General features: G+C 43.8%; 1 long non-coding RNA gene and 1 pseudogene across 1 annotated transcript in view; one reads left to right on the forward strand and one right to left on the reverse strand.

The window, feature by feature from the left end:
- The window catches only part of LOC123365038, a 205904-nt gene extending 187833 nt beyond the window's left edge, over positions 1-18071 (reverse strand). The window contains exon 1 of the long non-coding RNA XR_006577402.1: positions 18029-18071. This is a non-coding gene — a long non-coding RNA (uncharacterized LOC123365038). The remainder of the gene's footprint in view (positions 1-18028) is intronic.
- A 273-nt stretch (positions 18072-18344) lies between these two features.
- LOC123365461 lies at positions 18345-18445 on the forward strand (annotated as a pseudogene).
- Positions 18446-20384: the final 1939 nt, after the last annotated feature.

Below are 20384 nucleotides of genomic sequence, written 5' to 3' on the forward strand. Positions count from 1 at the left end.
TCAGCTGACAGAGCCAGGAAGGGCACCAATTAACACCACTCATGATGGTGGTGGTGTGATATGGACAAATCTATTAAGAGATAAATAGTCTATATCTAGAACATATATGACCTCCGCCACTCTAGTATCTGAGTTTCACATGTTACCAAACAGCTCTAGAATGGTAATAGCTTTCATGGTTTTTATTCCATTCAGAATCAGAGTAACTTCCCTGACTGGCACTATGATTAGCATCTAAAAAACAACCGTGGAACTTACATGACATTTGTACACCATCACTCTGCTGTATGATGTCATTACCTTCCCACATCCTGTGTATATCTTGGATATTTAGTGTGTAAGCTCTTGAGGACAGGCATTATTCAGTTCTTACCAGGCTTAGTTGGGGTCTTTAGTAACCACTGTAATAGGAATAACAACAGCATTTGTCCTGTGTGGTTTTCTCTATCCTTCCCTTGGGCGGAAACTATGTGTGCAAGTTTTTTCTAAAAAATTGTATGTACACTGTGCTGTGTGTGTTTATATTAGTAAAGGCAATGCCAAAGAAGAGTACCTTGCTGTTGGAGCAAAAAGTGGTGAGGTTTATGGTGGTTCTTAGATCTTGTGGGATTTAATTCCATAGCCTTGGATCGGCCCCCCCCCAAAACTAGTGCACAGTCCAGGTTTGCTCTTATGGTAAATCACTACCATTGCGCCCGAGTCTATGTATTTCAAGCTACTACAGCAAATTGCTAGCTACCAGCAGGTTTAACAATCACTTTTGGACCCATTTCATCATAATTATTTTTTAAAGTTACCTTGGGCTCCATTCTTGCTGTTTCTGGTTCCTTATGATAATGTCTAACCTCAGAGTGTTAGGCATGGGGCCAAAAACGCAATACCATAAATATGCAGAATGGTCCAAAATCTGGCCTCAGTTACACTTATGCAAAGCCACTGGCTGCAGTGGGGCAACTAAGAGTGGAAATCTATAGCTACACCTCTTTCTTCTTAATTGTGGGTGCAAACAGTGATGAGCTGCCAAAATATTAACAACCCATTCCCTCCTCCTCACCCCACGAGGGGGTCGTGCCCCCACCCCACCCCCCAGGACTCCTGCCCCGCCTCCCGGGACTCCTGCCCCATCCAACCTCCCACGTTCCTTGACACCCCACCCCCAAGACCCCTGCCCCATCCACCTCCCTTCCCTGTCCCCTAAGTGCGCCCTGCCTCCTCTTATTCCTGATGGCCCCCCGGGACCCCTGCCCCATCCAACCACCCCTTCTCTCTGTCCCGACTGCCCCTGGAATCCCTGCCCCTGACTGCCTCCCACCGCCCCATCCAACCCCTGCTCCTTCCTGACTGCCCCCGCAGGACCCTTGCACCCATTCAATTCCCCTGTTCCCTGCCCTCTGACCACCCTGAGTTCCGACCCTAATCCATCCCTCGCCCTCTATCCGACACCCCCTCCCTGCTCCCTGCCCCCCTTACCGCGCTGCCTGGAGCTGCGCCGGCCGGAGTCGGGGCTGGGGGCCGGCCGCTGGCCCGCAGCCGTGCTGCCCCGCCAGGGTCGGGGCCAGAGACGCGTGGTTCTTAGAGTCCTCCTCATGCCCCCCGCCCCAACTCACCTGCAGGAAGCTGCTGCTTCCTTCTCAGCCCTCCCAGGCTTCCCGCGCTAACAGCTGATTGGCGGGAAGCCTGGAGGGGGAGCCTTCAGAGGAGGAGGCAGAGGCAGAGCTGGAGCAGGGCAGGGAGCTGCTGGAGCTTTTGTCAAATTTAAAAGCCCTTTACAACCGGTTCTAAAAGGGTTTCTAAATTTAACAACCGGTTCCTGCGAACCGGTGGGAACCGGCTCCAGCTCACCACTGGGTGCAAATCTAACAATAAGAGATGCAACTACTCTGATCTGTATCTGCGATTTAGTGGAGGATACACACATGTAGGTGAAAATTGAGCCCACAAAGAGTTCAATACATATATTTTAATAAGCAAATTCATGAACACATCATAACTCTATTAGATCTAAATGAACAAGTAATTAGCAGTCTTAACTTATGGTATTATTTTTTCTTGCTACTACAACTTACTGAATCTGAGCAGATACTAATAAATAGACTCTATTCTCCCATCACTAATAATTAGTAAATAAGGTGTTGTTTTCATTGTAGTTCACGAATTCCTGGGATGAAAATGGAAAAGTGTCCTCTATTTACAGAAAATAATCGCCTTTGAGAACTCCAAACCAACTCCAATACACTAGCTGCTGTCTATATAGAGCTCTTCTCTCTTTGGCTGCTAATCAAGCAGCTTTGGCCTTGAGTCTATATTTAATTATTAGTATCAGAAAGATACCAGTGGGAGCAATGGTCAGAAATGTCAAGAGTTGAAGTAATAGACAGCCAAAGAGGAGTCTCTATAGAAATGATGATTGCTGAGAAAACATTGTTAAGCTGAGCACTTTTACTTTTGGAACGAGAAATGCTGTTGCATCATAATTATGGGAATGCTATACACAAGTCTGATCCTGTTTCACTGACTTCACAGTGAAGTGAATCATCCTATCTGAGCAAATAATATGCCTGCACCCATTAACTTTAATGGAGGTTGACGGCACTGAGCACTACACATTAGATAGTCAACATCTTGCTGGATTGGACCCATACTGTATACAAAGCACCTGTTCTCTTATGGAAGTGAATGGGGCTTTTGCCATTGACTTGAATAGAAGCAGGATTGGACCTTCAAAAGGCTTTACTTTGTGTATACAAGTTGTGCTTATAGCCTATGTATTTTTCTCCCTGTGACTTGACAAAATAACTTTTATGCAGACTGTAGTTGCATTTCTTTCAATAGCTCTGAGGAAATGAATGCCTCTTAGAATTCCATCTAAAATAATTTGCTTTTATTTATTAAATTAGAAAACCAACAATGTAACAAATTGAGATGCTATTCTAAGCAGGGTGATTAGATGCAATTAAGGAAATGTATTGGTCAGCTACATAATTAGATCAATGATGCTAGCTGTATATTTGCACAAATGTTCAAACATCTTATTAATTCAGCATAGAACCAATAATAGCCAACATTACATGCAAGGGTATCTATGTATTTCAAGCGACTACAGCAAATTGCTAGCTACCAGCAGCTTTAACAATCACTTTTGGACTCATTTCATCATAATTATTTTTTAAAGTTACTTTGGGCTCCATTCTTGCTATTTCTGGTTCCTTATGATAATGTGATGTCCTAGTGTCTGGCATTATATTACATGAGTCATTCGAGAGAATTAGGTCCACCCCCACCCCCCCGCACCCTCATAGGTTCTTTGTGTTTCCATGATGCAACGGAGGGATGGGGGGTGAAGGAATGCAGCTGAAAATCAAGAGACCAGGGAAATTATGATCCTGTTTATAAACAAAAACTGGAAAGAGACCCATCTTTAGTGCTAAAAGGTTAACAGCACTACATGAATCATTTAGCATATTTTCATGTATAGCACCCTTAAGGATGTCATTACAAATGCAAAGAGTGCTCTGTGTTTAGTGAACCAGTAATAATTTTTCCTTCATTGTTTTTCTTCCCCTATAAACCCCAAATTAACTGTGGATCACTAAAATGTCTCTGCTTTTTGTTAAACCTAGAAAGATTAGGGGCCAGATGGAGCTATGGGAATAAACACCAGCTAAGGCTCTGCCCCTAGATATTTTCTGACAGCAAAATGTAAGCACATGCGTGAATGGAATGGAATTCAATGATCCCTATGTGCCTCACAGAAGAGAATAAACTCCTTAAGGCCCTAATTCAGCAAAACACTTTAAGCAGATGCTTAACTTTAATTATGTGCTTACGTCCCACTAGCATCAATGAGACGTAAACACATCTTTAAGTGCTTTGCTGAACAGGGATAGGATTATTTGGATGCTTGAAGTTAAGCACATCATTATATCACTTTGCTGAATCAAGGCCTTAGGTGCCTATTGTACTCGTACAAGCTATTCTGAATTGTTATAGGCCCAAATCCTTGGTTTACACAGCTGTAAGGCTGGTCATGCACGTGAACTTCAGGTTCCTTAAGCAGTCATATTCTGATCCCCAGCCCGCACTCCTCTCCCTGCGGGTATCATGGCAGGCCATGTAACTACAGCATCATTACAACTGCAAGTAGTCCTGTGACTCAAGCAGAGGTAAGTAGAATACAGAGAGATTCAATCCTGGACTGGTGTGTGTGTAACCTTGCAGAGGTGGATTTTATTCAAACAAACCTATTAAACTTTTAGATACTTGTGTGGGTTTGAAATACAAGTGCTAGTACTGTATGGGCATGGAACTGAACCAGAACACCTCTAAAGTTCGCTCAGCGAGGGCTGCTTTCATGCTACTCTCAGCACTTGCAAGAGCTTGTTATTTCTTGTTCACTAGGGACTAGATCCACAAATGGACTTAGGCATTATAATACTCAGCATTGCAGAGCCTAATTTTTAGGCCTCCAGTTAGATGCCCAGGCTCTCTATACAATGCATGGGAAGAGTTAGTCATTCAAGGGCTTGTATACACTTGAAATGCTACATTGGCACAGCTGCGTCGCTGCAGCTGCACTGCTGTAGTGCTTCAGTGTAGATACTGAAGCGACGCACAGGGGAGAAGTTCTCCCATTGGTGTATGTAATCCACTTCCCCAAGAGGTGGTAGCTAGGCCAATGGAAGAATTCTTCTATTGACCCAGCACTGTCTACATTGGGGGTTAAGTTGGTATAGCTACGTCTCTCAGGGCTCTCTCCCAGATTTTCCAGTTCCCAGGCAAGTGCCCTAACCACTGCACTATTGGGGACCACCACCACTTTTTGTGTGAGCTAGATGTGCTCTGAGAACGCCTACCAGATTGAGACCAGCAGGCAAGATAAGCAGGGGAATGCCTAGTTTGAGAATCCCTCCAGGGCTTAGGCACCAAGCTAATCAGCAGTGTCAGGACTTAAGTAACTTTGCACATGTGCACTGCCCAAAATTTGGGTTACTTTATCAGCAGAAACTTTGGGGCCTAGAGACTTTAGGTGCTTCCGAGGTTAGGCAGCAGTTGAGCGGGAGTTCTGAAGATTTCAGTGGTGCCTAAACATTGAACTGGGGTACCTAAAGTATCAGTTAGGCACCTAAATCCCTTTGTGGCTCTAGCCCTAAGATTCTTCTGTTTCCTCTTTAAAAACCACTGAAACTTTCCATCATTGTTGGGCTAGATCCAGGAGTCACTGAGTAAGATTCCATGGCTTTGTTATTCTGGTGGTCAGACAAGATGTTAATGGTCTCCTTTGTGACCTTAAGATCTATGAATCCAGAATATGTTGATCTCCAATCCAATGTTATCCCCTCATCATCTTGTGTGTGAATGGTTTTCCCAGGGATCCTGTTTTTTCTGTCTGAATTAGATTATGAAATCCTCTTCATAAGGAAAATATTTACTGAGTGTCTGTTGAACTCTGAGCATGCTTACAATGATCCATCAAGAGTCATAATAATAAATAGAATGTAAGGCCAGAAGTGATCATTATGATGATCTAGTCTGATCTCCTGCATAATACGGGCCACAGAATTTCACTCTATAATTTCTGCATCAAGCCCATAACTTCTGGCTGAGATACAGTGTATTTTTTAAAAAGACATTCAGTCTTGATTAAAAGACTTCAGGTGATAGAGATTCCACTACATCCCTTAAGATGTTCCCCACCTTAATCCTTGCCCATTTCTCTTGGAAGCTGCTTCTCTATTGGATGGGACCTTACTAAAAAGGTCTTTCTGCTCTGTGGGGATACATGGAGCAGTTTGCAAGAGAAAGGGTTTGCTCTGGTGTCCTTTCTCAAAATTCTACCCACTTTATGCAGCACGCTGTTCTTCAACTGTACTACTGGGTCCCAGCCTCGCCTCCCATAGGGGGTCTTCTATTTCCATGGTGAGTGAATGGATGTATATAGATATTAAAATTAGAGTTGATCATAACATTGCAAAATTATTCTAGGAGTCAGGAAGTTCAGAGTCTCTCTGAGTCCCTACTGTGCATAGGTTGGGCAGTCATTTCATTGCCTCTTCCTTCTCCACTGATATGACCATCCTTCTAAGTAGTCAGGTCAGCAAGGTGCACTACATAACTGGAATGGGGACTAATGCACCCTTGGACCACTGGAAGTTTTGCCTTAGTTAGAACTGGGTAAGAATCTTAGAATACAGTCCTGAGAAAGTATCCCTCAAAGTGTGACCAAGAGAATAATATTGCATTGTCATACAATTCCCTGAAACATATGTACATAATACTGGGGCAGTTTAAAATTCTGGGCAAGCCTGTTTTGCTGTAATCCTGATCTTCATAATTTCTCACCACCCAACAATATCATATACAAACATCTGCATGACACCCTGACTCCCACAGAGAATAATCACTGTCTGATTTGGGCATTTTATAGACTTGTATATTAACTCTTATAAATGAGCAGCTGTTGTGCTTACTGCAACTATATGGACTGTAAGCCAGGTAAAAAAAAACCCAACAACCCTTTCTGAGTTTAGTGAGTGCTTGGTGGTAAACATGACTCACAATGTTAAAAATAATTGAAATTTTATTTTTAAATCCTGAAAACAAATGAAGGAACAAGTAGAGTGGAACTCCAGAGCTATTGACACTTCAGTCTGAGAGATAATGTACTGAAACTGAGTGTGCTGTAATAGTAATAGCAAGTATTTTAAAATTTAATAGCATATTGATTGTCACTGAGAACTGATAAGAAACGCGGAGGATAAACTACTTATTGTCTCATCTCTCTTCCAGAACCCAACATATTCAGCCTGTGTACACTCATCAGTATTCCAAGGAAATATTCACTTGGATGAGCTAGGTTGGAATGTCTTTTGTGGACCAGTAAAAAGCATCAACCATCCAAACGCAGGACATTACATTTTTTTCACAGGGTTTGCAATCAATTTTTTAATCTTTAAAGCTCCCAACTTTAAAACTGCACACACATTAACTGCTTCCCTCCCTTCCATCCTCCAGGCTTCCTTTTCAGACCTCTCAGCCATCATGGCATCATCTTTCTGGCTTCCCTCTGAAGCCACATAGCCAGATGAGGTAAACCCAGGTGGCTTCCCTGCCCCTTATCCCAGTCACTCCCTATCTGACCCTGTGAGCATGCTTATTTTGGTGGGGAGCCTGGCCAATCAGCAGTGGGAATCCAATGTTCTGCTGGGGAGACATCACTCCACATACACAATTTTTGCAGCAACAGCACCTTCCATTAAATTAACTCGAGGCTCCAGAGTAAGCAGAATTTCAGTGTAGCCGCAATACGTAACACACAATGGCCTCAGGCCTCCCCTTGCTGCTCTCCAGCCTTCAAACTTCTCCCACAAAAAAACTTTCATTCTTCTGGCATCTTGTTCAGTTCAGGCCCCTGGTCTCTGGCAGTTCTCACCTGGGTATCAGTTCCAAGGAGACATTACTACACAAAGTACCATAAGTCACTTTGGCCTTGATTGAAGAATTGTTACCATCTAGAAGGTTCCAGACCTGCCCCCGAAAGAAAGCTTTTTGAGGGAGGGGATTGTACAGAGAGGAGTTGCATGAAAAGGGCCAGTGTCTACTGGAAACTGGACAGGGGTCTCCTAACTTTCATGTTGGTTATCTAAACTCAACCTGGGAAGCTTTTCAGATATCCCAGTCACTAGTCACTTCAGGAAGTACCAACTGTTTCATTCACAGAGAGTGAAGCTGAATGCAGGCTAAATGGAACTAGAAGGACTTTATTAAATCCTGTGCACTGCTCTGTACGTGTGGCTGAGTTCCATCCAGCCTAACTACTCACATTCCCTGTTCTCATAGACTTTAAGGCAGGGGTTCTCAAACTGGGGGTCGGGACCCCTCAGAGGGACACGAGGTTATTACATGGGGGGTCACGAGCTGTCAGCCTCCACCCTAAACCCTACTTTGCCTCCAGCATTTATAATGGTATTAAATATACAAAAAGTGTTTTTAATTTATAGAGGGGGATCGCACTCAGAGGCTTGCTATGTAAAAGGGGTCACCAGTACAAAAGTTTGAGAACCACTGCTTTAAGGCCAGAAAAGACCATCATGATAATCTAGTCTGACCTGCAGATTCAAGGCCACAGAACCTTACCCACCTACTCCTGTAATAGACCTATGTAACCACTGGCTGAGTTACTCACATCTTCAAATCATGATTTAAAGACTTTAAGTTACAGAGACTGCATCAGTTAGTCTAGTTTAAACCCGCAAGTGACCTCAGCCCCATGCTACAGAGGAAGGTGAAACCCCCCCAGAGTCTCTGCCAGTCTGACGCAGGGAAAAATTCCTTCTTGACCCCAAATATGGTGATTAGTTGGACCCTGAGCATGTTGGCAAGACCCACCATGCAGACATCTGGAAAGGAATTATCTGTAGTAACTCAGAGCCCTCCCCATCTAGTGTCCCATCATTGGTCACTACATGCCACTGTAGGCAGTCCAATCATACCATCCCTTTCATAAACATATCAAGTTCATCCAGAAGCCAGTTAGATTTTTTGCCCCCACTGCTCCCCTTGGAAGGCTCTTCCAGTACTTCACTCCTCTGATGGTTAGAAACTTTCATCTAATTTCAAGGCTAAACTTGTTGATGGCCAGTTTATAGCCATTTGTTCTTGTGTCAACATTGGTGCTTAAGTAAAATAACTTCTCTCCCTCCCTATTTATCCCTCTGATGTATTTATAGAGAGCTTTCATATCTCCCCTCAGCCTCCTTTTGGCTAGGTTAAACAAGCCAGTTTCTGAGTCTGAACTCTCAAGGTAGGTTCTCCATTCCTAGTAACCCTTCTCTGCACCTGTTCCAGTTTGAATTAATCTTTTTCAACATGGAAGACCAGAAATGCACACAGTTTTCCAGATGAGGTTTCATCAGGCCCTTGTATAATGGTACTAACACTTCCCTGTCTCTACTGGAAATACCTCTCCTGATGCATCCTAGGATTGCATTAGCCTTTTTCATGGTCATATTACATTGGCAGCTCATAGTCATCCTGTGATCAACCAGTACACCCAAGTATTTCTCCTCCTCTGTTGCTTCCAAGTGATAAGTCCCCAGTGTCAGGATGCCAACAAGAGTGGTCAGGGCCAAGGATCAGGGCAGGAGCAAACTTGAGACTGGGAGTAGCAGAGCAGTTCATAGTAAGTTCCAGGCCAGGGTTAATGCCAAGGGTCAGAGAGTCCAAGTCGGGTTTCAGGGTCCAAGTCTGGAGGCGAAGTCCAAATCAAGCCGAGGTCAACCCAAGAATTATAGAGCAAGGAGCAGAAATAGTCATGGCAGCTTCATAAGATCTGCACTCTTGCCTGGACACTTTCTGGAATGCCCCTTGGGTTTATATAAGGCAGGGAGCCAATCAGGAGCCATGGGGCTGCTGTCCGTCAGACCTTTGAGTCAGAACTACCCATGGTCTGTGTTCACAGCAGATTATAGGAGGTCATTGCTGAGTGGCAACCTGCAGCTGCCAGGTAGTGGTACAGGCTTTGGATCTAGACCTGTGAGGCCTTACACTCAGTTTACAGCAAAAAATCTTGTTGTAGAGCATGACCTTGCACTTTGCACTATTACAATTCACCCTATTTTTATTAGTCCAGCTTTCAAAGTCATCCAGATCTTCTTGTATGATATTCCAGTAATCCTCCATACTGGCAATATCTCCCAACTTTGTGTAATTGGCAAATTTCATTAGCACACTCCCACTTTAGGCCAAAGTCATTAATAAAAAATGTTAAATAAATTGGTCCCAACATGGATCCCTGAGGAACTCCATTAGTAACCTCCCTCCAGCCTGACAGTTCACCTTTCAGTATAATCTGTCGTAGTCTCCCCTTTAACCAGGTTCTTATCCACCTTTCAATTCTGTATTCTGCTGCAGTCCCATCAATAACAATACCTCCAGGGCACACTGGCCCTCTGACTCTAGTTCCACTGATCATGATACACAAACCTGAAAGCACTATTTCTGAGAGGGAGACAAGGAGAAGGGAAGTTTCTTTTTTTTCTTGTTTCTTAGGGCAGGTCTACACTACGGGGGAAAATCAATATAAGATACGCAACTTCAGCTACGTGAATAACTTAGCTGAAGTCGAAGTATCTTATATCGAATTACCTACCGTCCTCACGGCGCGGGATCAATGTCCGTGGCTCCCCATGTCGACTCCGCTACCGCCATTCGGGTTAGTGGAGTTATGGAGTCGACATGAGCGCGTTCGGGGATCGATATATCGCGTCTAGATGAGACGCGATATATCGATCCCCAAGAAATCGATTGCTACCCGCCGATATGGCGGGTAGTGAAGACGTACCCTAAGTGCTGAATATTTTTTGTCACTGCATCAAATTATGATGCAAATATTTTTTCCAAATACTATTGAGAAACCACTGTAAACTTAGCCATCAATGTCACAGTGTAGGTGATATTTAGGTTACGTCTACGCTACCAGATAGAAGTGTGATTACCAGCTCATGTACAGAGGCACCAACTTTCTGATTTCCCCAGGGGTGCTCGACCTCAGCTCTGCACCAGGCCCTGCCCCCACTCTCCCCTTTTCCCCAAGGTCCCACCCCCGCCTCGCCTCTTCCTGTTCCACCTCACCTCTTCCCACCGTGTTCTGCCCCCTTCCCTGAGTGTGCCCTGCCCTTGCTATGCCTCTTCCTGCCCACATTCCTCCCCCACACTCCAGTGCCTCCTGCATGCCACTGAACAGCTGATCACCAGCAGGCAGGAGGCACTGGGGGGAGGGGGAGGAGCTGATCGGCAGGGCAACTGGTAGCTGCTGACGTTTTTTTCCTGTGGGTGCCTTGGAGCACCCACGAAGTCGGTGCCTACGCTCATGTACTCAGTTGCACAAGCTTTCATTGAGCTAGCACGAGCATAAGTAGTAGTGTAGCCGCGGTGGTATGGGCAGCAGCAGCAGGGCTAAGCCGTGCCAAGTACAAACCCACCTGAACCTCATGGGTATGTTCACAGCGCAGCTAAACCATGCTGCCACCGTCCATACCATCAGTGGCTGTATTACTATTTGTAATCGCACTAATTCTCATCGAGCTAATGTGCGTATGTATGTGTGAGTTGTGAATCACACCCTTAACTCATTGCATGGACCTAGCTTTAGGCCACTCCGTAATTCATATCAGCTGTGGACACAAATACAAGAAAATGAAACTTTGATGCATGGAGCTTCACTCAGAGGCCCTGTTACATCAGCTATCTTGAGTGAGCAGAAGCCAGTCACTGCAGATGAGAAATTCTTTCAGCACCATGGTGGCTTGGTTGTCAATGCATCCTCATGAAACAAACCTGTGTTGAAGTGTCTCCCATTGAGTTTTAGTGCATAAACACTTGTACCATCAGAGGATTTAAAGCACATAGCACCATAGTACTCTACCTATGTGTGGTGTTTAGATGTGCTTGTAATTATTAGAACTGGGAACACTGGCTGTTGGGAGTCTGAAAGGACAGGAAACAGGAAGGAGGGGGGAGGAGTTGAGGAGGCTGTGTGAGAGTTACAGAGGGTGCAGTATCAGCTTGGTACAGAGGTTTCCACTGTAAAAATAAAGTCCTGTTGAAGTTATTAGTAACTTGCCTAGTTGATACAGCACTATGTCACCGAGTGGTTGGCCCCTGTAAATAGAGTGGCTCCAGTTCCCCTTTGCCAGTAGAAGTGTTCCCATTTGGCCAGTTAAGAGGCCAGGGAAGCACCTCTGGGCTATACGGATCAGAGAAAGATTGGTGAGAGGGAGTCCCAGTGAGACAGAGAACATATTGGAGGAGGAAGACAGAAACGGGGGGAGGGTAGCTCAGTGGTTTGAGCTTTGGCCTGCTAAATGCAAGGTTGTGAGTTCAATCCTTGAGGGGGCCACTTAGGGATCTGGGGCAAAATCACTACTTGGTCCTGCTAGTGAAGGCAGGGGGCTGGACTCAATGACCCTTCAGGGTCCCTTCCAGTTCTATGAGATAGGATATCTCCATTATAAAAAAGGTAGGCAAGAGCTGCCAGGGTCAGGTGAGAACTGCCAGAGACCAGGGGACTGAACTGGACCAATATCCTGGAAGAAAGCAGAAGGTTTTTTTTCCTGGGACAAGGCTGAAGAGCAGCAAGAGAGGTTTGCTGACTGATGTCCCTCAACAAGAGCTGGAGAGACATGAAGGGAGCAGCACCAGTAGCAGATGGAGTTGCCCGCTAGTTCTAAACCCAAAAATTGCAGCCACGGGCAAGAGAGGGTTGAAAGCCAGAGCGCAGCAAAGGGGCTCACCCACTGACCTCTCACAGCTAGAAAACTAGACCCAGAGGAACTGTGAGAGACCTGGGGAAGGGCGGGGTAGGGATGTTCCCCAGCAGAGAGACAGTGTGGGGTTCTGCTGGAAAGAGCATGGTGCCACCCCCGTTGAAAGGGCTGGGGTTGCTGTCCTTGTACAAGGACAGGAGAGGACTGACAAAGTGTCTGTGTGTGATTGAAGGCACTGCCATGTGGTATGTGGGGCAGCAGGCATGAGATACCTTAAATTCCAGTCACTACTTGCCCTGGGGTGAGAAATTGACTATATTTTTGAGACTTATTATAGATTGTTTTGAACTGTGTAACTATGCTCTGCTAATAAACCACATTGATGAACTAAAGGATAAACCTTGCACACACAGTTTCTGGATTGCCTGAGAGGGGAAATTGAGGAAGGAACACTTGCTGTGCTGTGACTTGCCGCAAGAGGGTGATCCAAGCAAGGTTGCCCTATGACAGCTTGTTACTATTTTATGTGTGTTTTAGATGCTTACTACTATTTTTAAGTATGTTGGTACATTGTTGATCAATCACTGTTCTAACCAACACTGTAAGGTCTTCTCTACAAACACTGTCAGTTACTAAAAATTATATCCACTGATCAGTCTAATAGCCCATAGCTGGAAGCTAGCAACCCATGCTGGGAAATAAAGTTGTTTTGTTTGCCAAACAATTGCTTGAATCACTGACCCAGTTTGTTTATTTCTCTCTCTCATAAAAATGCTGCTGCGGTGTAAGTACTTTCCTACACCTGCAAGCCAATCATCTAGTGCTGCAGATGTGGTGCTGGCAGTAGGTTTGATGCCAACTGTGACAGGGTGCTCTACTCACCGCTGGATGGTACCCCCTCCTGGCCACTCGAGGGATTAGCGCTGCACAGAACAACAGCACTGTCTCTCTCACTTTCTCTCCCTGCAGCCTCTCTCTCATTGCAGGAACTGCAGCCTCCTGTTCGTGACTCAGTCTTCCAGTCAGGTCACTACATGGCTTCCCCTTAGGTGTGGTGTGCATCATACCAGCAGACTCAGGCAATCTTCCTTTTCACTGCCCCGCCCCGTGGTGCCTTTCTCTCAGTGGCTAGTAAGGGAACCCAGGCCCACCCTCTACTCCAGCTCAGGGACCCTCTAATCAGCAGCCCAGGTCTATTCCTTCCTGAACACTGCTGCCTTTCCTACCTGTCTGGATTCCTTCACTCTAGGTTTGTCAGCCTCCCAAATCCCTCCTCCCAGGGAGCAACCACAGGCAACTTTGGTTCTCTTGTCCCAACCACCCCTCTCTTCTCTCAGGAAGTGACTGCAGCCTACTTCCCTATCAGGGGCGGCTCCAGGCCCCAGCACGCCAAGCACGTGCTTGGGGCGGCATGCCGCGGGGAGCGCTCTGCCGGTCACTGGGAGGGTGGCAGGCAGCTCCGGTGGACCTCCTGCAGGTGTGCGTGCGGAGGGTCCGCTGCTCCCTGCGGCTTCGTTGGAGCATCCGCAGGCACGCCTGTGGGAGGTCCACCGGAGCTGCGGGACTGGTGACCGGCAGAGCACCCCCTGCGGTGTGCCGCTGTGGTTGGGGCGGAGAAATGGCTAGAGCCGTCCCTGTTCCCTACAGCCCCTTACCCTGTTGCCAGACTCCTGGTTTTGTAGAAGCCTCACTTGTCTCTCACGGATGAGCATGCCTCTAATTAGCTGCCTCATTCTCCCCTCCTTTGCCATCTATTTGGCTGATTGGGCCCATTTGGCTTAATTTAGCTATTGCAGGGCCAGCCTGGGGAGTACACCCCATCACATATGCAGGTAAAGAACTAATTGCAAATGTTGCCATTTGTGACTTGGGGGACAAAGCATATCGAGAGTGGACACACATGGGAATCAGCTGGTTGAATAAATTATAGGAGCTATTCATGAGTGACCAATAGCAACAAGGTAATGTGTTTTATTAGATTCTTTTGGGTTTCACAGCTCTAGGAGAACACTTAATGTGGTTTATACTTTCATTCTATGCATGTTTTTAATTTTCAAACTCTAATTCTTTCCTGGTGGTAGAGCAATTATGTCTACTGAGATGTTAAAATCGGTATTACACATTGTGTAGGAAAGACTAATTGTAGTGAACAATTAACAAAGGCTGTTATAAATGAGAAGGGTAGCTTGATAGGAATTACTGGGATAAAACAGTTCTATTATAAGTCTAATTAGAGAGCATACCGTACTTCTAGAAATATTGTATTTGCTAGACTTGCATCTTTTCCTCAGAGGGAAATGTCACAAGGAGTGTGATCATCCCTTGCCAGTAGTTTTATATTATATATTAATGGGATGATTAATTTTAAAATGGACTGGAGACTTGACATCTTTGCCTTCACTAATAGATAGTAGACTTAAATTATCAGCATTTAGAGGTAAAGCTTAGAATGAAACTAAACACTGTGGTCATACAAGCTATATTCCAAGCCAGTTTGTAAAGTAATATATTCATGCCTTGATGATCATCTGTTTCTGAGAGTTTGTAAATCTTATTCGAAATGTACATCATGTAGAGTGGTTGGAATGAAAGGTTTCTGGTTTATAGACTGAATCAAGGAGGGATTAAGTGGGCAGAGTTAAGATTGGTATTTGGTCTATGCAATAAATTCTTACATATGTACATTTAACAAATTTCATGAACTGGAAACATATTTTGAAAATTATCTACCTTTCCTTACTGTTCATTTCCATGCCTGAAATAATTAGGATCTTTTTTTAAATGTAACTTTAATTATACATTCTTTCCATAATGTTCCTGGTTCTTAAAGATAGTGAAACCTTCTTCAGTCAAAAGGAATAGTTTCAAGTTATAATTCAAAAAAGTCCATGAGGCTCAGCTAAACAGGATGGCATAGCAGATGACCAAGTTAAAGTTTCAATCAGGTATAAATGTGCATCCCTTTGTAATAAGGTACAGCAGCTTAAATAAGATTTAAATGGCACCTATCAACCCATTCATTTTAAGCATCAGGAGACTATACAAAAAGTACCAAGTATTCCAATAAAGCAAGGGATATCTTTACCTACATTCTTTTCAACTCTGTAATATCTCTGATTTCAATCTGGTGCAATGCTCTTTTGGGTGAGCAATGTCATGATACTGGAAATCAATCTTAGCATTTATATTTACCCTCCCCATCCCCTGCCCATACTATCTGAGCACATCACAATTTTTATCCTCACAATGTCCCTGTGAGGTTGGGAAGTGCTATTGTTTCCATTTCACAGAAAGAAAACTGAGGCATAGAGAGGCTTAATGACTCCCCCAAAGCAGCATAGGAAGCCTGAAGCAGAGCAGAGACTTAAACCTATGATTCCTAAATCCTGGGCCAGTGTCCTAACCACTAGGCCATCCATCTTCTCCACTTCAATCTACCTACTTTAATAGAATTTCTAGTGAAATTCAGGAGCACCCATTAGAAATGGGTTTACAATGTTTTAGGATAACAATTCCCTCGGATTACAGCATTGAGAGTAGTGTCAAATTATACAATAGTCAACAGATAATTGATGTTCTTGTGCTTCCCCCCACCCCCACTGAAAAGTAATGATGGAATTCGATTGTACAGACAGCACAATGAGTTAAGAGTGCAAAGTGATGTTAGCCCTAAATTGAAGTAGTACTGTACCAATCTGAAGGGAAGCACTATTCTGAGTCCCAGTTTACTTAGGTCTATACTATCCATTGCAGGAGGCAATTCAAGGTGGGACAGGGTGGATGTTCTTATTAGCAAGCAGCTGACCTTAACACTCATTTCATTTCCAGTTTCGGTAAGGTTTAGCATTGCTACAGGTGGACCCAACCATTAATTTATTTTAGAAAATCATTTATGCGTGAAAGATGCCAGATAGTCTGAAAGGAGCAGCATCTCCTGCTCCCTCAAATGAAGGCTAGGAGAGAAGCAGTTCAGGTCCCAGTCTGATGATGTTGCTGAAATGTTCCAGGAGAAACTGGGGATTAAGGCTCTGAGATTTATAATAAAAAAAAGCAAATGCAGGGAAACCACATGTTGTATGAGGCAATTTTTAAACCACATGTTGTATGAGGCAATTTAGGAGCAGTAAAGGGCAGAAACAAGGTTTTGGATTTTTCAATGATTTTTGCAGAGATGAACAAGAGATTGAAGCAAAATAGACCCTGGACCTGTCATAACAGATGGAACTGAATGAGATACAGGATTTTGTATATCATGTGACAGCCAATGTTTAGAGCTAAACATGGACTCAAACGAGGATGTGTGGTATTGTAAGTAGTGCTGAACACTCAATGTTCAGATTGTGACCTTTAGCCACACCTGAGAGTAAGGGGCACAGCAAATTCCCACTGGCTCCCGGGGGTACTTCATGAACCCCCACCTCATATCACCTTGGGATGGTGCATGTCTGGGTCCAAAAAGCCTAAGGATAACTTGTCCCATAGATTGTCACCCCTGATCCATTTGTATGTCTTTTAACTGATTGTCCTTCCTAGAATATTTAGAAATAGTTGCAAAGTGGCTGAATATTTTCCTCCAGTTCATGATGGGATTATTGGCATCTCATTTTATATTGAAAAGTGCTGGGCCAAATTCATCCCTGGTGTAATTCCACTCATCAGTAGTTACGTAGGGCCAATTTCACATGTAGTGTAATTGTTCTCTGCTAAGATTGCAAGGTAGACTAAATTGTGCAGCAATATTTATAGTGATTGTTTGAAACCTAGATTCAAAATTATAGTATAAAGCTGAAAGCCAACAACCTAGTTGGGTGCTAAAATCTCTTTTGTTCAATAACACAACTGTCTGAATCTGACTCACTTTATCCCATTTAAAGAACAGCTGAGGACATGTGATATTAAGGGTGTCCTTAAGTAACCTGAGACTACACTTCCCAGTATGAATACAGAGAATTATGACAAGATATCACACAGTTTGAAGTATTTAAATGGGATTCTACTTTTGGTTAAATATTCTTCCTGTTGTCAGTCAAAATTTTCAAATCCTTTTGCAGCTTTTACTTTTCATAAAAATACACAGTTCCATTATCTTCCTCTCTCTGCATCTACACAGACAGTCAACAGAAGATAACATATACCATTTCTTACCTCTGATATTGCCTATTCTATGTACAGTTAAGGAAGAATGTGATCTCAGACACCACTATGTTTTAACTGTTGGCAAAAGTGAGCTTATTTACATTTTAAAAATAGCACACACAAAAAAAGCCACCTATAGAAATAGCTCTAGCAGTCAAGGCAAGTAATTATACAACCACATAATAAAGACAACCCAGCAGCATAAAAAATCATAACAAAAACTTAAACAATGACAAAATATTCCAGCAAATCAGAGCAAGGAAAATGGCAGTGCAATCTATATGAAGAAAAGAGAGAGAAGCCAACACTGAAGCCTTAAATTAAAATCCTCTGAGATTCCTTGGGTTCAGAGCTGAATCTTCAGATAGTTTTATACTTTCAGTACTAATGAGTTCCATACCAGAGACTGTTTCCTAGTTTGGAAGCAACCAAAATCTCCCAGGCTTCAGCTGAAGGTGCTACACAAATATTAGAACAACTTAACTAGCAAGATTTCTCCATTCAATATATCCAACTATATACAGCACATATCTAGAATCAGTTCACCAAAGTCAGGATGAATCATATCTCCTCAGATACAAAATAAATAGAAACCACAAGAACAGACTATAAAAGTTAAGAATACCTACTGGGTGAGAGGAAGGTGCAGTCTACAACAGTCAGATGTAAAATGGCTACCTTAGGGCTGCAGGTGCTTGCCTCTCCCAAATTTAAATGGTCTATCAGAAAAGCATTCTGGGAAAGGTTCCTATATATGGATGACCCTAAAGTAGAAAATTCAGAGAGGATCAGGCAATCAGAGTATGTAGTTCTTAAGCTAGTGGTTTCAAGGGATAGAAACCACAGTGGCAAATATCCTGGGTTTTCATAGCTGGTGTGTGTGTGAGAGATAATGTGTTTGTCTTTGCTATTATAATTTTATAATAAAAATCTAGATTGCCCTTTGACTTCCATTGCATTCTATGCTTAAAATTGGAATGATACAGAGATTAGCATGGCCCCTGCGCAAGAATGACACGCAAATTTGTGAAGCGTTGCATGGTGATATGTGGCATAGCCCGGCAAGGTGCTGAGCATCCCCAATTTCCACTGAAAGCAATGGGAGCTGAGGTCACTCAGCAGCACTTTGCAGGATTGGGTGTATGGATTAATAACGTTATTTTGCAGTTGCGGGGAGGGGAGTTCTCTCAAGCTGGCTAATTATTTTCACAAATCATGGAGTGTTGGTGAAACCATTGTGCAGATGCACTTGGGAATACTATCTGCTCCCCCTCTGCTTTGTTTTCATTAGTTCATGAAAGGCCAAATCTTATGAAGCATAGTGCACATACATCCCATAGAAAACCCAACATTTGCAGCAGGAGCTGGCCACGCATAGCCTGGGTTCCCTGCAAACCTGCAGAGAGGCTGTTCTACAGGCTCTCTGAAATGGCAGCTGTACTTGAACATTTTAGGTGTGGGCTGTGGATCAGGACAATGATTGTCAAGTTTGTGCGTATGGGTATCCAGTCCCGGGGGGTTGAAGCCCAGGATATTCAGCACTAAAAGCATTATTCTCTACCATGTGAGTCTCATTAACCTCACCTGTAGAGCAAGAGGGGGACAAAGATGCATATTTTTCTAGTGTGGGTTTCTATACAAATTTCTGTCTAGGATTTTATACCCCACTGCACTATTTAAGCATTTAACTCTTAACCAGCAAAAATCCCTATGCACACGTATGACACTCTGGGGTGCAATCCGGACCAGTGAGGGGATGTGTCACCACCTGCCCTGCAATCTGGGGTGCTTCACAATGTTTTGCTGCTGTAGCTCCCAACCTGGGCTCCTCACAAACAGTATGCAGGCCCCACCCTGAGTGTCTGTGTATAGCTGCAGCCCTGGTCCAGCAACTCTGACCCCAGCAGTCTGTCAGCAAACACCAGCCACACCCTAACTTCCAGCAGCCTTGGTTACTACTTGCAGGGTGACCCCCTCCACACACTCACACACACTCCCAGTCCTGGATTTTCCCCGCAAAACACATGTTTTGCAGTGGCCAGCCCTTTCCTGGACAGTCCAGATATATCAGGTCCATTGCCCCTCTAAGGGGATCGACATACAAAGTCTGCTACCTTAAATGGGGTAACCTAAACAATTCACAACACTGGATTAGTTTGAATTAAAGAATAAAATACGTTTATTTAACTACAAAGAGAGGTTTTAAGGGAATACAAGTAATGAGGCATTGAGGTCAGAAATGGTGACAAGAAAAATAAAAACAAAACCTTTTCTAAACTTAACTAAATAGACTTGGGTCAAGGTGAAGTCCCATACCACGTTTCCAGTAACATAGTCTCGGGCCAGGATCTGCTTTCAAATTTCTGTTTCTGTTGTCGTCTTAGGTGAAAAGAGAGATGGGTAGGGAGAGAGAATTTGGGGTGCTTTTGCCCCTCACTTCTATAGTTCAGTTACCCTTTGAATTACATTTTCCTGAGAGTCACCTCCTAGGTAAAGCTTTTTATCATGATATTATTGACCAGCAAGTTATCAATTTTCAATGATACCTCACAAGGCATATTTTGTACAAAGATTATTAAACGATGTGTAGGGTGTGAATACAGGGGTGCATTCTATCACAACATGTCATAGCCACCATCTGCTGCTGAATTTAATACTACGAAAATTAATCTCTTTGTATTAGCTCCCAGAGCAGTGTCTGTTTGTGGTAAAGCACACTTCAAACAGACTATAAAGTAGGCTGAGCTGTAACAAAAAAAAATTTTTTTGCAACTGCCCACCCCCTCTTGCCACACAGATTGTAACCATTTCAGGAATGCTGTAAAAAGAACTCAATTACTTGGGCGGGCCTTGCATGCTAACCATGGAATTAAAAATCTCTGTTTCAGAACCTATTTTGAGATCACAAATGCTCATCAGTGTTTCACGGTAACAAAAGTTTTAAAGGCACCGTCGTCATTTTTCACAGTAAATCCTACATCCTTC

This window comes from Mauremys mutica, chromosome 2 (genome assembly GCF_020497125.1).
Source record: "Mauremys mutica isolate MM-2020 ecotype Southern chromosome 2, ASM2049712v1, whole genome shotgun sequence".
Lineage (NCBI taxonomy): Eukaryota > Metazoa > Chordata > Testudines > Geoemydidae > Mauremys > Mauremys mutica.